The 17,536-nt window shown below is 41.6% G+C and overlaps 1 protein-coding gene across 3 annotated transcripts in view; it reads left to right on the top strand.

Moving 5' to 3' along the window:
* HIVEP2 (HIVEP zinc finger 2) overlaps positions 1-17,536 on the top strand; it is a 157,615-nt gene that overhangs the window by 82,801 nt on the left and 57,278 nt on the right. For 2 of the 3 annotated variants that reach the window (XM_038394849.2, XM_038394850.2), the window contains exon 2: positions 11,358-11,455. The gene's annotated coding sequence lies outside the window, so the exon portion shown is untranslated. Of the gene's footprint in view, positions 1-6,861; positions 6,916-11,357; positions 11,456-17,536 lie in introns of those variants that run through there. The other variant, XM_043511121.1, reaches the window with a different exon arrangement.

Raw genomic sequence — 17,536 nt, 5'->3', positions numbered from 1 at the left:
TGGCTTCATTCCTCTTGAGCAGATTGGCATGTTTCTTTGATGGCAGGTTCACAGTTGGTATCCTTCAATCAATAAATCATTTTAGCGAGGTATTGAGCACTTCAGATCTGAATTTTTAAAATCCACAGCCACAGTTGCAACATCCTAGTGGCCAAAACTTGATGTTATTTGCAAAGGATGTTAGAAAAATTGCTGTACTGTAGTCAGTCAGTGTTACCTTTTGACTAAGTCACCGTTTGATCAGGTTTTGGCCAAATGCTGCTGCTTTTTTTTTTTTTTTTTTTTTTTAAAAAGATGTGAAAGAAAAAAGTTAAGGAGACAGGAAGACAATTGTGACAACAGATGGATGACAGAGAAGCTGCAACCACACTGTGTTTGAAATAAAGCTAGTAACCACCACATTGAAAATAGTTGTTCTTTTTACAACTGTTTCCCGTACCAGTATGGAAAGCACTTTTTTCCCCCTGAGAACCATGTTAGAAAAACTCTGCTAGACACTGTTCCCATGGCAGTCTGTAAAACAGTTCTATAACAGAATAATAGTTATCTAATCTCATTCGCTAGCCATATTAATAAGGAAAAGACTCAAGTTAAGGAAATTTTGTTAACCTAGGAAGAAGTAGGGAGAGCTTTTAAGTCTGGGTTCTTTGACTGAAACCTCACTAGCAAAAAAAAGACATGGCTACTGCTAGTTTGGGGGCAGATTCTAATGCTCTGATAGTACTTTTATTTCACAACAAGCCCTCTCTGAAGTCAGTGCGACTATTTGTGTAGTAAGGAGTTAAGGGTATTAGAATTTGGCCCTTGGTTGTAATGCATATAGTTTCGCTGACTGGTGTGGACAGGAATCCTATTTCCAAGCATGAAATTCTGAGTGTGTCATAAAACTGCTCTGTAGACTGTCTTGGAGAGAGCCCTATAGAACAGATTTTCTAGCACGTTTTGTTTTAAAAGCAAAATCCTATTCTCTCGTTTAAATATGGCTGTTTCTAGCAGTATTACAGCTATACTGTGGATAGTGCATTTCTGCTTTCCATCTCTTGTCTCATTTATTTTTTCAGTCTGTCTCCTTACTTTCAATTGTCTCTTCTCTGTCTCAGTTTATCCAATTTTCCAGGCTGGCTGGCCATTCCAGTATTATTGCTGTCCTAATGGCTGCAGAAAGAGTGGTGGAGCTCTTCGCTAAATGGTTTTTTTGTTGTTTTTGTTTTGTTTCTTTTTTAACAATGCTGTTGCCTTTGTGCTTTGTTTGTTTGTGCTATGTGCTCTCTGTTGTGTCATCGTGGTAGATAAGATGTTTGCAAAACATGCATTTTGCTGTAATTGTTTAGTTTCTGCAGACATTTATACTGTATTGTATTTTACACAGCTCACGTGCCTTTGGGACAGTGATAGATTGTAGTCTCAAAAAGAAATTGGGTCAGATCTTTGCCCCTACTCTGGATGCTTTGGGCCACTCTGGCAGCATAACGTAGCCAGGCCCCTGTGACAGGGGATGTGTCTGTGAGAAAGAGGCCATGGGGCAGCCTAGGCTTTTGCAATTATTGCCAAGGACTGCCTGGTCCTTGAGAAATGTAAAGGTATCTTAAAGCCATCTTTGCTCCCTACCCATTATCTTTTGGTGGGCATAGCATGGCTGGACTCAGTTTTCTAGCCTATTGACTATAAATTGCCATTGAACAGTTAAAAGTCCTGTTGTTCGCAGTATTCTTTTTCTTTCCCAGTAATGTGCAATATAGGAATACTCCTGGGAAACTGTACGTGCCTGGGAGTTCCAATGGATTATATTACAGGTTGGAACTCTAACATGAGACACACAGAATTTCTTCCACTGGGCAGTGGGCTCCCCACTCCCTCTGTGAAAGAGGTTGGGGGTTTCATCTGCGGATCCACAAAGATCTGCTTGGATCTCTGGAACTCACTAGAGGCCAGGGATTTCTGTGCAGAGGCCTCTTGCCTCCACTTTTCTTCATTGCCTTCTCCCTCCATGATGGCTTTTGGCACCCTCTGGGCAGTATGGGCTAGATTCACAAAGAAAGTTAGGCCGACATTTTAGGTGCATAGAAAATCCCTGGGATTCACAGAGCCTGAGTTTGGCACCTAGGCTCCCTTTACAATGAATGGGGAGAGACAGTCACCTCAGAATGGAATCCACAAAAGCCAGCTTCTCACCTAAGGTAGCCAGTGGAAGATGCCAACCAAAAGGATATATGCTAAGCCCTGCCTGTCTCCTGGAGTCAAACACCTCATCCAGGATGCAGGGGAGGCACCTCCCTCTGTCTTGGATTCACAACTACACACCCTTTACAAAAGAAGGGCAACAGGGTCATTTTATATACTTACTCTCTGTCTGCGGCCTGATGGCTCTGTAGCCTGGTGGTTGAAACACTCACCTGGCAGATGGAAGATCCAGGATCCAGTTCCTCTGCTTCAATGACTTTTTAAATTATTTCTCCACAGTGGAACAGCTTCATGAGAGACTGAGAAAATCCTGCATCAGAATATCCCATAGACAATAGTTAGGGCACTTATCTGAGAAGTGGTAGATCCCTGTTCAAATCATTTCTCCCCCTCAGGTGGAGGGGAGACTTGAACTGGGGGTCTTCCACATTCCAGATGAGTACTCTAACCCCTGGGCTAAAAGTTATGAAGGATGTGCTCCCACTTACTCTCTTGTTTAGTGTAAAATTGGCTGTAAGGACCTGATCCGTATTGGGCCCCACAGGAGAGTTAAGTGGAGGAATGCCTATCTTCCCCTGGTTCGAGCATTTCTTTCAGGCTTACACATCTAGACACTTGGTGTGAGCACATAGTGTGCATGCTCAAAATCAGGATCATAGGTGCCTAGGGAACATTAACTACAAAAATTTAGGTGCCGAGTGATTTTAGGCACCTAAAGGGTTGGCAGCAGCTGGGAGGGGTTTTTGTGAATCCCAGTGGGGCCTGATTCTGGGATTTAGGTACCTAAAGTGACAGGTGTCTAAGCTCTTTTGAGAGCCCAACCCTGTGTGTGTATGTATGTTCAGCAAAGCTTGAGTCTCTAAATATTTGTCATTTTTGCAGGCCAGATGAATTGAAGCAGATTATTATAGGTTTTTGCTGAATTAACCCATAGAAGTATTTAAAGAAAAGTAATTTACACCTTTAAAGTAGAGTTTAGATCACTCTTAACTTGATGGGACAGTTGGACTAGAAGCCTAGTCCTACCTTCCTCACTCAGGCTAATCTCCTGTTGTATCTGAGCCTCAGGCAAAATTTCAGCAAAGCTTCCCTGTTCAAAAAAGTACTTACACACATACTTAAGTTCTATTGACTTCAAGCTTTAATGGGATTTAAGCTCATTCTTAATACAGCTATGTCAAGACTACTGCTTATGTCAGTATAATTTATGTCACTCAGGGATGTGAATAAGCGACATAAATTCTACCGACCTGAGCACTGGTGTGGACAATGCAATATCGGCGGGAGAGCTGCTGACATAAGTGCTGCTGCTCGTTGGGGGTGGATTAATTAAGTCGACAAGAGAGCTCTCTCCCATCAGTTTTGAGCGACTACACTAGAGAGCTTAGAGCAGCGCAGCTGAATACAGATGGACCTAAGCACCCGCTCAAGTGTTTTGTTGAATTGGAGCCTGAATGCGGAAAACAGGATTGGATTTTTAGTCCAACAGTTCTGCGGTTACTGCTCAGAGTTTTCCTGTTGACTTCCATGGGAGCATGTGTGAAAAGAAGGTGATACAGTGATTATGGGTTATATACAGGCTATGCCAATTATATTTTGTTCTTCTTGTATTCTAAAAAAGAGATTTTACTTTCTCACTATTGCCAAATTCAGGTAATGTTTGCGTCTTGATCAAGTCAACATCACTTTATGGGGAAACCACAGCAAAACATGTTTTTCTTTAGCAAAAAGCACATACTATAAATGGGATCTCTCAGATGTAACCATCATTCCCTTCAACAGGTATCTCCAATAGCTGTATTCAGGCCTGGCTGCCATTCTTATTTCATGACTATATTAGTTCCATTGAACTAAGTTGGTTCCTGCACTGTCAGAGCACCTGAGCCATTAGAAAGCATTGATTAGCAGCAATCAACAGAAATGATAAATTTAGATAATGAAATAAGGAAAGCTAAAATAATTTTGGATGAACTGAGTAATTTATTAGCACCTGAATTTTTTTTAAAACCAAAAACAGGCCTCTTTTTTGGGGGAGGGGTCCAATCTTATTTTTTTCTTTAATAGCCCTTCCAACTATGGTAATTTTCTGTTCTGAGTCAATAAATGAAAAATTGCTAACAAAATAGTTTGGTTAAGGAAAAGTTGGGAGTCGGTTGTTGAGCCAAAGTGTGATTCAGGAGCTGAAAATATCGATGCACTTCACGCATACAAATCAAACACGGTGCTTTGGCAAAGCCCACTGGGCTAGAAATGGAGCTTGAAGTCATTCCTTCTCCAGCATGCCATGTATGGATGGGGACCCACGCTCCTAACAAATTACCGATCAAATTGAACACATAATAAGAGACCGTGACATCAGTGCAGAGCGATTATGGCTCCTCAGTCTCTGCTGCCTTGCCCTGTGATTTATACCTGTGCAGTGTAATCAGGATGGGAGAGTTTTACTTTCACCTTCTGTAGGCATAAATGCCAAGTAAATTGGGAACAGGCTGTGTGCATCTCCCTGCAATGGAAATACACTGAGATGACATTTAACCATTTTTCTGGAAATGGTATAACAAAGTTTGTGTTTACATTTTTATAATCCCCCTATGGAGTCAGTGCCCTGGTAGAATGAATGTACTGCTCTTTGTTTCAATCTGCCAGGCTGCAGACTTGGAAAGACAACATGTACAGGCGGTCTTTGCCACCAGAAGCTTAGGTTCAGATTCTGATCTTAGTTACGCTGATGTAAAGCCATAGTAACTTCGCTGGTATCTGTGGAAGTGCTCTGGAATTACATCCGTCTAACTAAGGTCTTAATTTTATCATATGGTGAAAAATATCTTAGATTGTGCATATAACAACAACAAAACTCTGTGGGAAGAGCCTAAGTCCTTGGAATTCAGATTTTCCATGTTGACAGATTTTGGTTTTTCCTGGGCATCACACTTCCCTGCTGCTGTTCTGCACCTTTGGCTGGTTGCCACCATCTCATGGCAAGTTGACTTTTATTTGTGATGGAGAATGGGCTACTGCCATTGCTCTGCTATGGGCTCAAACTCACAGGGAGTACCTGCAGGGATGCCCTTTCTTGTGAGATACATTTTTAACAACTCAAGTGATTGTCATGGGCTTATAAAACACCTACTGTCTTGCAGCCTGCTTGGTTGGCAGCCATGAGTGCCTTTGCCTTAGTTTCTTCACAGCGCAGGTGACCTTCCCCTCTCTCCTCCCTGCCACCCTCCCTCCCCTAGCTTATGTGTCATTAGCTAAGAGGCATTGCTGGATAATCATCTAGAGGAGGACACACAAACAAAGGCACTTCACCATAGAGACGCCTCAGGGTATGCTGGATAGGCTTTACTTCCTCTGTTTTGAATAATTTACAGTACTGGTTTTCAAACTGTGGGGTGTGCCCTCTGGGCAAGGTTATCAGGGGAGCACAAGATGGGGCATGAGGCTGCAGCTAGATGGGTGGCTAGGGCAGGGCACAGCAGCACAGTGCACAGGGAGCCCTGGCAGTTGTGGGGGGTGGGGAGTGCAGCCTTGCTCAGTCCTTCCCTACCCCCGCAGCAGCCTGCTGCTCTCCCTGTTCTCCCATCCCTGACTGCTGAGAGTCCCTGCACATTCTCACCACTGCTGCCCTGCCCGGGCCTGCACATCTGGCTGGCCACACACCTGTGTATTTTAAACCCTCCAGAGCCTGCAGGAGCAAGAGGCTCTTTGCATGGGGTGGTAGGGCAGTGAGGAGACACTAGTCTGTTCTACACTGTCATGGGCTCCTCCGTGAATGGAGCCAGCTGGGGCCTGCTGCCACCCTGCAGGTGAGCTGCCTGCTCCCCTTCGTGAGCTATTTTCTGTCGGAGATGGGTGGGTGTTGAGGGGGAGGAGGGGCAGTTATGTGACTCCCATGGAGAGGGGAGGCACAGCAAAAAAAAGAAAAAAAGTCTCTGGGAACCTCTGTCTGATTTACAGCATCAGCTTTATGTGGTGCCCTAAAATGGGCTCTACTGATACCTTAACTTGTTCGCTTGCCTGCTCACTTTCAGATGATCGCCAGATGTGCTTGCTTTTTTATGCCAGCTGTCTGTGCAAATGGCTGTATTTTCTTGGCAGTCGTGAACTAGACAATGGGTTGTGCAACTTGTGTATAGACACAATGTCCGCCATCACTTTGTCTCTAAGCCTCCAGCTTGGATAGTGAGGGCATGAATCCCGGCTGTCAACATCTAAACTTCTATTTGCGCTGAGGTTACAGCCCTATAAGTAGGGGATGTGCTCTTACAGTACTAATTTCGACCTTCGCTAGAACAAAAAATCTAGCCTCTATGGTAGCATGAAAGTAGTGTTCTGGTCAGCCAGAAAAGGGCATAGTGGGCAACTGCTGACAGAAAGAGAGTGTACAGGGAATTTGCATTTGACACATTACAAAAGACTCAGTCACGAAGTGCACATTTTAATGTAATCAAATGAATTTTTACCCCTGAACGTAAGTGGACACTCTCAGGTAAAATTTGGCCCCAAGATGAGGTTTTTACAGAATATAAGGACTAATAGAAATGTTTCCATGAATAAATTACAATTCCAGTAGGCTTTTAAAAAAGATCTAAATATTTTCCAATGTTGTTTACAACACAGATATTACAGCATTGTGCTAGTGTTGCCTTTTTTTTCCCCCCCCGACTCAACCATGGATAGTATGATGATAGGCTGGTATCCGTGGACAAGTATCACGTGTAATGTAAAACACGGGTATGTTCTGCCATTGGTCATATGAAGTTAAGTGAGAGTGTGACATTGCTTTTACCTTCCTCTGCTGTCAAGAACTTTGTGCTTCCAGTCTCAGTTACTGCTGCTATCAAATTGTGTAATTAATTAATTGCACCTTGTTTTGAGGGTGAGAACTGCAAAATTACTGAGGTTGTGTTTCGTGCCTGAAGCTTAATGAACTAGAATCACAATCATAAAATCACACTTGGACAAATTGTAGACCCTCTCTTCTCTCATCTGAGCTTGCAAGGCACAGAATACTTAGCAGGTGCTATATTTATTCTCTATAGGAGAGAGATGACAGCAGAATATTCATGCAGAGTGGGTCCAAACCCCTTACACACTTATGTGGGCCCTAAGCCATCTCACACAGCGGGGGAATGAGGATGGGCCATTCACAGTGAAAACAAAATGTTCAGAGTTTGGTTTTCAAAAATGGCATTTTCCCCCCAATTTTTTTATTTTAGTCCAAAAAAAAAAACCCCAGAAAATTTTGAAAAAATTAAATATTTTCTATTAATTTTTTGTTTTAAATGCACCTTTTCATTAAAAATATCAACCAGTTCAAAGGAATGTCAGTCATGTGATTCTGATTATGCAAATGAAACTCTTTTTTTTACTTTCTGAGATGGATTTGAACCCATGGAATAGAAACATGGGACATATGCAATTACTAGTGCCCTGAACTATCCAGCCATGTACCAAACAATTTGATGACAGGCTATATTTTGGGCCTAAACTAAGATAGTGTCTAAATTTGTCAAAACACTCAGTGTATGTTTGGAAATCCTCATTGAATCTCTTTACCTTACAAATACAAAGGAAATTAGTTACAACTTAGTTAGCCCCTCACTGTGTTACAAACCTGGTCAGATCACGACTTGAAGCAAGTTTTGAAACACTGTTAAGGTCTATTTTTCACTAGAAATGGATCCAAGTTTACAACCAAATTTGTGGAGAACCAAATTGTAAATTTCTTTAACAGCATTGCAATTGTAATGTAGACAGGGCTTTGGTTTCCGTATGCACTTTTGAGGTACTTGCAAACACATACTGGACTTTTCCAAAACCTTCAAGTAATAAATGGCAGAATATTTGTTGTTTTCAGTAAACTTTAGGTTCTCATTAAAATATTTTGCAAGGTGGAAGATATAAAAGACTGTCAAACTACAAGTCAAGTGCAGTGAGCGTTTAAGAGGCAATACCAAATTCCCAGCTCCTGTTTATCCAACCACGGAATTAATGTTTAAGGTCAGCAGTGACTATGATGTCAGAATCTCCTGATACATTCTTATGTTGCCACCGAGGTGCAGCTTTATCAATTATAAAATTGTTTGTGGAACTCCCAACAGGTGGTGCAGGAAGTAACCTGACAGAAAAAGTCTTTCAGAAGTAGACAGTAACAGTTACCAGTGGACTTCTGCCTGTGTGTAAAAACTAATCCCTAAATTTATGAGATACAAAGTTCAAACTGAAAAAAGATTTTGAGTAATAAGCCATGCTTTGCTTCTCCTACTGTATTTAACTTCAGAGGAGTTAAAAGGTGTCTGTAATCTTAGTGTCTGTGCTCGCAAACAACTGTAGTAGATTAGAAAATGTTGAGCAGGTCTGATCACATATTAGCAAATTATCAGATTATTGTTGTATTGCTGTGCATGTCCAGTGGACACTTCTTAAAGAACGGGTACACCCACGCTTATTTAATCATGCGATCAAAGAAGCAGTGATTGCACACATTTTAAAATCTTCTTTTAGTCGTTCAAGTGATCCAAACAAATTAAAAGTTGTTTTTTAGTATGGCAACAATGCTGCTAGGTGCCTTAATTGGCAGTATAATTCTATTGGACACATGCATTGTCTGGGTTGTTACAGAAATTATGGCTTGGCTACTTCCTCATAGCACGCACTATACTTTAACTGCAATGCAGTTTTAAAATGTGATTAAGGAAATTCAGAAGGACTACATGGACCAAATCTTGCCATCTTTCTTCAGTCAAAACTTCCATTCATTGGGATTTTTGTCTAAGTAAGAAGTGCAGGAATAAACTTTCTAAAGTGTCGATTAAGGACCTGACCCATCTCTATCCAAAGTCAATGGGAGTCTTTGGCATTTAGATCAGACCCTAAATTCTCCTCTGAGTTATGTCAGTGTAATTGCATGTAATTGAGTCCATGAAGTTTCACTGCTGTGAAAGAAGAGTTTGACTCCCATATGTTAAAAGGCAAATTTGAAATCAGTGAATACAGAGTAGAGAGTTTCTCAGAGATTCCAGCTTCAATGCTCCCTTTGCAGCTATTGAGAGGGGATAGCAGTGTGGTATTTGGTTTGGTTTTGCATCGTGAATAACATCTTTTACATGCTATGCTTTATTCTTGTTTATACTTAAGTCTCCTTTACTATTGTCAGAGCAATATACAGCACATTTAGTGTAAATGAGAATTAAACCCACTGTTTTTACTATGTGGATTAAATAAGCATATTTACGACACACTGGGGAACTTTTAATAAAAACAACTCTCTGCAAGTGCTACAAGCGTCAGTGAAGCCAGTGAGCCATGTTTCCACAGAATGAAAGGGCCATGTTTCTAAGGGCGAAATTGGAATTTATCCTTATCTTACTATGGGAAACACATGCTGTATATAGGGGCACCCAGGTTTTATTGCAGGATGGGGTAATCTGTAGCCATGTCATTTATTTACTTGCTAGAACTTTTTCTGCTGTACACTGTAAAAATATGTTGGGTAAAATCTTGGCCCCATTGAAGTCAAAGTTTTGCCATTTTACTTCAATGTTGCCAGGATTTCACCCATAAAGATTAAAACCTCATTGGGCCCCACCAGTTCAAAAGTTCAAAAGTAGCTTCTTGACTCTATATCCAAATTAATTTCCTAGAAAGTTATATCGACGCTATAAAGTGTAAGAGTCTGGAGCCAGAACATATGGGTTTTTTATATGCTCAAATGCCTGCATAGACCACTGTTTACATTACTGGTTAGTAACACATTATCATTTGCCTATTTGTTTTTGTTGCTGATAGCAAACGTTACAGAAAAAAACCATAAGCATATGGGTTTTTTTACTAACTGGTTCCAGTCCTATTTCATTCTTTGGATTTTGGCACTGTGCTTCTATTAAACCACATCTGCATTCTCATAAGAGTGAAAATCCTGTCCTTAGCCCATCCCATCATGTCTAGGTATTGCACTGTATATAATGCAGCATGGAAAATCATGGCATTGAACCCTTTAAGCCTTTTGAATTGGAGTGGGAGTTTTGCCATCAACTTCTATGGGAGCAGGTCCTAAGACAGGAATGTACCTTGTGGAGTAAATGTGTCCCAAACATGAAGCGGCCTCTGGCCACCCCTCAGCAGGTAACACCACTGTATTAAAAACCAAGGCAGTTGTAATCACTCCATTGTGTATGCAGATTAGATGTGATTCTCAGGCTTCTGGCAAGTTGCCAGTGTACCCTAAATAACCTCACTGTGTGCACTGGGGCTCCCAGTAAATAGGAAGCATTTAACTTTGCAACTGGAATTTAGTTAACTACTGGGCTGAAGTTCTGTGTTCAGGAATAGACTCAGGTTCACTCTCTCACCGCTGTATTGACTGTGTAGCACAAGCAGGAATAAATTTTAGAAAGCAGTAAAAACTTTTTTGTCAATAACGTCTGCAGATCTGTCTGAATACACACAGTGAGCAGATCTGTTGAGTAAGAAGGTGTGCTTTTTAAAGTCAGTGAGTTAAAGTATTAAATGGAAATTCACAACATACACTGGTGCTTTCTCCTCTGAAGATAGCTAATACAAAGCAAAAATGTGAATTTAAAAAACGAAGCTGTTTTTAAAGCACAGGACTGCAAGGCAAAGCAACAGAAATGAGAGAACTTGTATTTCAACAACAGCCAAATAGGGTTTTAAAAACTATTTTGAAATATGCTTTTGTTGTTGTTGTTGTTGTTCTGGTTTCGGGAACCAAATTTTCAGAAGTACTACTGAAGTTGGCAGTTAAGTATAGATGCACGTGTGATGTACTTGCATACTTTCTGAATGTGCATGCACTGCCTGCTTGTGTAGATTTTGCAGGTTAAATTTGTGTGCCTGTGTTTGAAAATGCATCCATCTAGGTACCTGTTGGCCCCATATATCAAGCGTCTTCAGCACTGAAGAAATTTTCCATGTTTATTGTAACCCAGTGCACACTGGAAACCCCAGCAGAGATACAAATTGCTTGTACTGTATTACTCACAGAGAAAACCCCTTGCATGTTGTAAAAAATGGCAGTGACTGACTCATTGTGGTGGTTGTATTTATTTATACAGCCAACATCACAATGCCATTATGTTATCAAATAAAACAGCAGGTTGGCTTTTCCGTAGTTTTTAAAACTTTTTTTTCTTCAAATTTTGTTTTCTTAATAGGTGGAGACGATCATAAAGAGCCATATTTATTGGAGTAGTGAACCAAATTGCCTTGATTGGAACCATTATTCACTTGCACCTTTGATATCATCAACCAGGTAAGAGGAAAAATAACAGAGGACGCACTTAGATTTAACTGTGGCAATAGGCCTGACTTTACAGTCTGGGTGAACATTTCTTTTCAGTCTTATAAGATTTATGTGAAATTCATTCACAATACTAACAAATTACGCTGTGTTCTGTCTAAATATTTCACGTACTTTTGTTATAAGTAACACCAACTATTGCTAGAACTGAAAGAGGTTAAAGAAAAAGTACTTACTCTGTTTTCTGAGTTAGTTGACTTAGTGCATTTGGCAGCACTTTCACAGTTTTTTCCCGGTATAATCAATCAGTTACTTTCCCCTTGGTGTGTGGTTCTTTCACAAAGTGAATAGGACAATGTGGTCGTAAAACCACAAAAATTGACAGGGAGATTCAGGACCTGAAAATACCTATAACTCATTTTTTAAATTAACCAGATTATAAACTGATGATATCCCTTTAATTCATTGAGCAATTACAGTGCACTCTTTATGACATTGTCTGTGGTAAAGGAACACTTGTTGCTCAGTGTCCTGTACATAGTGATCCCCTGCAGTTCTGGAGTTACCGGTCACATCAGGCTGGGTAGTCAATGGCTCAAAAGATTATGTATTAATTCTGTCTAAAAATTCACGTCTATAACGAAATGCATTTAAAATTATTTTCATTGCTATCATAGGCTTGAGACTATGAGAAAATAATTTTTTTATGTTTCTATCAGTATAGACATCCCCAAGCATTCAAGTCTGAATCAGTGTCCTCCTGCCCCAAATCATGACATTAGCTTTAAAATAATGAGATTTGACAACAATCAATGTTGGGTTCTTTTTATGTGCCTTTTGGGTTTTGAGTTTGTTGGGTTCAGATGAATCAAATTTTCAGGATTCTTCTCTGAAATTATGAGGGCCAGAAACATACTTGAAAAATAATGAAAGCTGGGATTCTCATGTAATAACATGACTACAGGAGATGGGTCTTTAAGAAAAATACCAAATATTGTGACATAGAATTGCCAGAATTGTCAATACTGTATCAATAGTCCTGGGAAATAATGAGAAAATTATGTTTTATTCTGTGCATTAGTGGGAGGGTTTAAATGAGGATGAGCTATGTGAACCTTCACTCATTCTTTGAACTGTTCCCAAAACTGACTTGAGGTTTGGGCCCCGGTCATGCGAGATCAGAGGTGGGCAAACTACAGCCCATGGGCCACATCCAGCCCACAGGACTGTTCTGCCCTGCCCCAGAGTTCCCAGCTGGGAAGGCTAGCCCCCAGCCCCTCCCGTGCTGTCCTCACTCCCCCGCAGCCTCAGCACGATGCACCATCAACGCTCTGGGCGGCGTGGCTAGCTCCGGCCGGGCTGTGTGGCTGCGAGCTCCTGCCACTTTGAGTGGCATGGCAAGGGGATGGGGAGCGGGGGGAGAAGCTTGGGTAAGGGGGTGGGGTTCCCAGGAGTAGTCAGGGGACAGGGAGCAAGGGGTGATTGGATGGGGCAGAGGTTCTGGGGGGGGCACTGTCAGGGGACGGGGAATGGGGGGGTTAGATAGAGGTTGGAGTCCCGGGGGGCCTGTCAGGAGGTGGGGGGGTGGATAGGGGTTGGGGCAGTCAGGGAGCAGGGGGGAAGGTTAGATAGGGGGTTGGGTTCCGGGGGGGGCGGTTAGGGGACAAGGAGCAGGGGGGGTTGGATGGGTCAGGATTCTGAGGGGGGCAGTCAGGGAGCAGGAAGTGGGAGGAGATGGAGGCCAGGCTGTTTGGGGAGGCACAGCCTTCCCTACCTGGCCCTCCATACACTTTTGCAACCCTGATGTGGTCCTTGGGCCAGAAAGTTTGCCCATCCCTGTGCTAGATCACAGAGAAGACTCTCTGCATGTGGATCTCTCCATTTCTGCACAGATGATGAGCTCAGCTGCCTGTATTGCACTGTTCCATTCCTCCTTCCCTCCTTCTAGAACCAGTAGAAGCCTTTTTGCACTGCCTGGGGTTAGTGCTGGAGGAGAGGGGTGTAGTTTGAGCAGGCTGGATGTGGGCAGGGGACGACACATCATATCATCCAGAGGGCCTGTGGAATTACCTTAGAAAAAAGAACCCAAGCTGTGTTTACCTATTCCGTTGTCCCTGCCCAGTGTCCCAAAAGATCGGAGAGCAGTAGCAGTTGGGAAAGCGCTGACAAAAATGAAAGCAAAATAAATGGAACTCCTTTCTGAAGAACAGAGTCCTGGCTGTGTTCTGACTCACTACAGTAGCATAGAGAAAGGGCACCAACAGGGCAGAATGTGAATGGCAAATAGAGCTAATGGTGATTTGGGGTGAGGGTTGCACATTAGCATGCAGGAGGGTAGTGGCCGGTCCTTGAAATGGGGTTGTAACCTAATCTTTCCAGTGACTTTATGGCACTTCCGTGAACTAGGACCCTTATTGCTGTAGCGCTCTCTCATGTGCTGAAAACTCTCTCTGATAATGAGTTGGCTGATAATGGCATACTTTGCTTTTTTTGTTGGGAGCAACTGAATTTTAGAATAGATGCTCTCAGTTAAGGTATTTAAGGCTATGCTATTGGTACTGTAATATGTGGTGTTACCTGTGTGCTAATGATAATAAAATAAACACTTAATAACTGTAGGGTAGTAAATATGGTGTGTGAGCTTTAAAAAGATTTCCATTAACAAACTGAACCTTTCCTTACCTGATATAAGGGCTAGATCTTGCAGACTGACTGTAGTGCTAGCTCAGGGGGGCTGGGAAAGCATATCTTCCCTCAGAAGAGGTGCATGCAATACTACCAAGCCTGCAGCCTCAGATACCCCCTGGAAAGTGATGGCCATCCCATCCTGGAGAAACTGAAATGTTGGTGTGATATTAAGTGCTCAGGCTCTGGTGCTATGTGGTATGGAGTATCCAGGCGCTCTTTGCTGTCTGAGCATTACAAAGATGCTGGTCCTGATTTTCTGCTGCCTGACACCTTTTGTTATTTACACCTGTCCAAAGCAAATGCAAAGTGGGTGTCAAATGCTGCCATTCTGATCCCAAAAGCATTTTACACATACTTTGCCCAGATATAGCTCACTGTGCTCAAGGGGCAAAGCAATAGCGAATCAGACCCTGGAAGCCCCGGGGGATCAAGGGTCTCCCCTTTGGGTCCGGGTCCTGGTCCTGGGTAAGACTGCCCATTGCCAGTTGTTCTGGTGGGTCTGGGGGTTACAGCTGACAGCAGGTCTGGGCTTCGTTCTCCCCATATTGGCATGAGCCCAAGTTAAGTGAATTGGAGCTTGGGGCATAAGAAGTGGAAGCAGCCGATGTTTTCCAGTCCTATTATTACTGTAAGATGGGGATATTCAGATTTCCTCCTCTTCCCCCAGAAAACCACTGAACGAGTTAATGGAGCAATGGATCTACTTGCTGGCCTCCTGAATATCTAGGATAGGGGAATGGCACTCTCTGAAACATGAGGAGGAGGAGGGGGAACTGGTCATTGAGACATGAGGTAAATGGGAGAGCTGTCTGGGGATTGAGAGTTCCCATGGAATTAAATGACTAACCCTTTCCTAGTGTGACTGAACTGTTCTTTGGCATCACAGTTGACACAAGTTGTCAGTCTGAACAGGGAGACCAAGTACAGAATGGGTATGGAGACCGAATTACCCCCTCATACACCAGATTGGCTCTTGAATCATACTGGCAGGGCAGCATGGGGAAGCTTGTTTAGTCACATCCTGTGCTACGCCTGTTTCTGTGAATAAATCGAGGACACCGTTCTCTAGGGCTGCCCATACAGCAGTCTGCACAGGAACTAAGTTAGCTGAAAGGTCTGAAAGAAAATGTACGTACCTTTCGTATGTTCAATGTATGTGAATCTGTTTCCTTATGATTGTAAGAAGGAATATCAGTGTTGTAACTGCAACAAGATACATGACTGTGTATTTGTACTGTAATTTTTCTTCATGTACTTATTATGTTTCATCCAATGACAAAAATGTCCAGACTTATTTAATGAAACCTAATGAGTTAGCTTCATCTCTGTCGATATAAAATGTATGTATTTACTACTTTCATTGTGTGGCAGTGGATAGCTGAGTGATAGATTGCAGTGCATTAACATTCTGTATATTGGATGCATGCAGCCCCTGAAATCCTTTGGCACTGTGACCTACTGCTTTCAAATTAGAACAGAGACAGATAAGGATATTCTGAAGGAGAAATTCAATACTGTATTATGAAATTGAGTGCTTTAGAAAACTGGATTTTTGAGACAGTATTTCATATACCTAGAGTTAGAAAACAGAGTACTAAATACTGCCATATAAGCAAATGTGGTAAATTTTGTTGGTGTGGGGTTGGTTGGTTTGTTTGTTGTAGCCTCCATTGCACCAATTAACTAATTAGTTTTCCTAGCTTAGAAATTCTGGGCCACATTCTGATAACTTTGCACGTGCTGAAATCCATGAAAATACCCATAGAGCTACTCAGCAATGAGTAAGGGCACGAGTGTCTGGCTTTTTGTGAATAGAGCTGTCTCTGAATCATATTCTCCAATACACACTTCTATGAAAAGTGAAACTAACAAATGAACAAACAAAAATACATTTTGTGGTAGCTCATATGAGCTATTCTTCATTTACACTATCTAGATAAATTGCTTTCTCTCTCTCGAGTGGTAGCTAATGTTCTCTTACCTCCAGTTATCATTTCTGCAAAAAACAAATATTTTTTATTTTATTCCTGACAGGATTAACAAGGTTACTAAACATTAGACACACCTGATAGGACTCACTTTAGAGAACCTTTACTACACATATGTACCTATTCTCACACACACACACACACACACACACACACACTGTTGTATATGCTAGAAAACTATAAATCTCCTGTGAAAATATCCAAAGGTTACAGGTTCAGAGGTCCACAGCCTCAAGGTGTATGTGAGATACACTATAACAGTTTAAAATCCTCCAATGACATTTATATAGGAATACTGTAACATACAATAATGTGGCAAATATTATCAAGTGTTTCAACAGGATTAATACTTTAAACAAAGAGTTTGCATCCAATAATGTTGCATAACTTTCCTGATGTGGTCTAATAATCCTTTGAACCATGCTCTATCTCATGATGGGCTTGTCAGAAAGTTTGTGAACTTACCTTTTAAAAATGGATCAAAACCAGTACACTAGGGAAATCCGTGTGATGGTACTTCTTCCCCTGACCCATTGATATGTTGCCAACTAGTTCAGAAATTGCAAATGTTTGAACTGCAGGAATCTCAGATCCAAGTGAACAGCTATCTCCAGATGGCTGCACTCAGTTTTATACTGACTCTTTATAGATTCTCAGTGATTGCATACTTGGAGTTATGAGGAGTACTTGTTTTTGCCAAAAATGTACAATGCATTGGTTGATAGGTTGGGACACATGGTATAGCTCAAATAAAAAGGAGGTGGCAAAGGGGATAAAAATGGGAGGGTAAAGAGAGAAAGAAAAAGCAGCATGTTTTTCAGTCGATTTTATGTGTGTGTGTGTGCATGCGCATGCATGTGCAGTGAATTTCAGCTGTTTGACTGGCAAATGTAATTTGACTTTAAGTCATGAACTTTATTGAGTTGTATCCAAGAAAGACACAGCTGAGCAATCTGCAGGAAGCAATCTTTTCCTAGAAATATGCAACTCCAAACTGTACAAATTCTTCTGCCATTCATAAAATGTGTGTGCACTGCTAAACACAGACAGTCATTTACTGTTGAAGAGAGACTTGTGTATTTGCATCTTAAACAAAAGAACAACAAAAAATGGAATTAGACTTTTAAAAAGAAAAAATGTATAATGTAAAGTTATCTAATGAAGCACCGGCAATAGGGACAGTTCATCATTTGTGGTGCAGCTGTTTCCTGACATTTCTGCAAAATGTTGTGGAAAAATTAATGAAGGTTACTTCAGTAATGGTTTTAAGCTTGGCTAGTGGAAAATTTGACAGTGTTTCCATCGTCAACTAAGAACAAGTGAGGCTGTTTTTTCTATAGAGGAAGTGGTATGCAGTTTGTATTATACAGGAAATAGTAAACGACATCAGAGCAGCTGTATGATAGCAACAGGTATG

Source organism: Dermochelys coriacea, chromosome 3 (assembly GCF_009764565.3).
Source record: "Dermochelys coriacea isolate rDerCor1 chromosome 3, rDerCor1.pri.v4, whole genome shotgun sequence".
NCBI lineage: Eukaryota > Metazoa > Chordata > Testudines > Dermochelyidae > Dermochelys > Dermochelys coriacea.
This window is presented reverse-complemented; position numbering and strand designations above follow the sequence as displayed.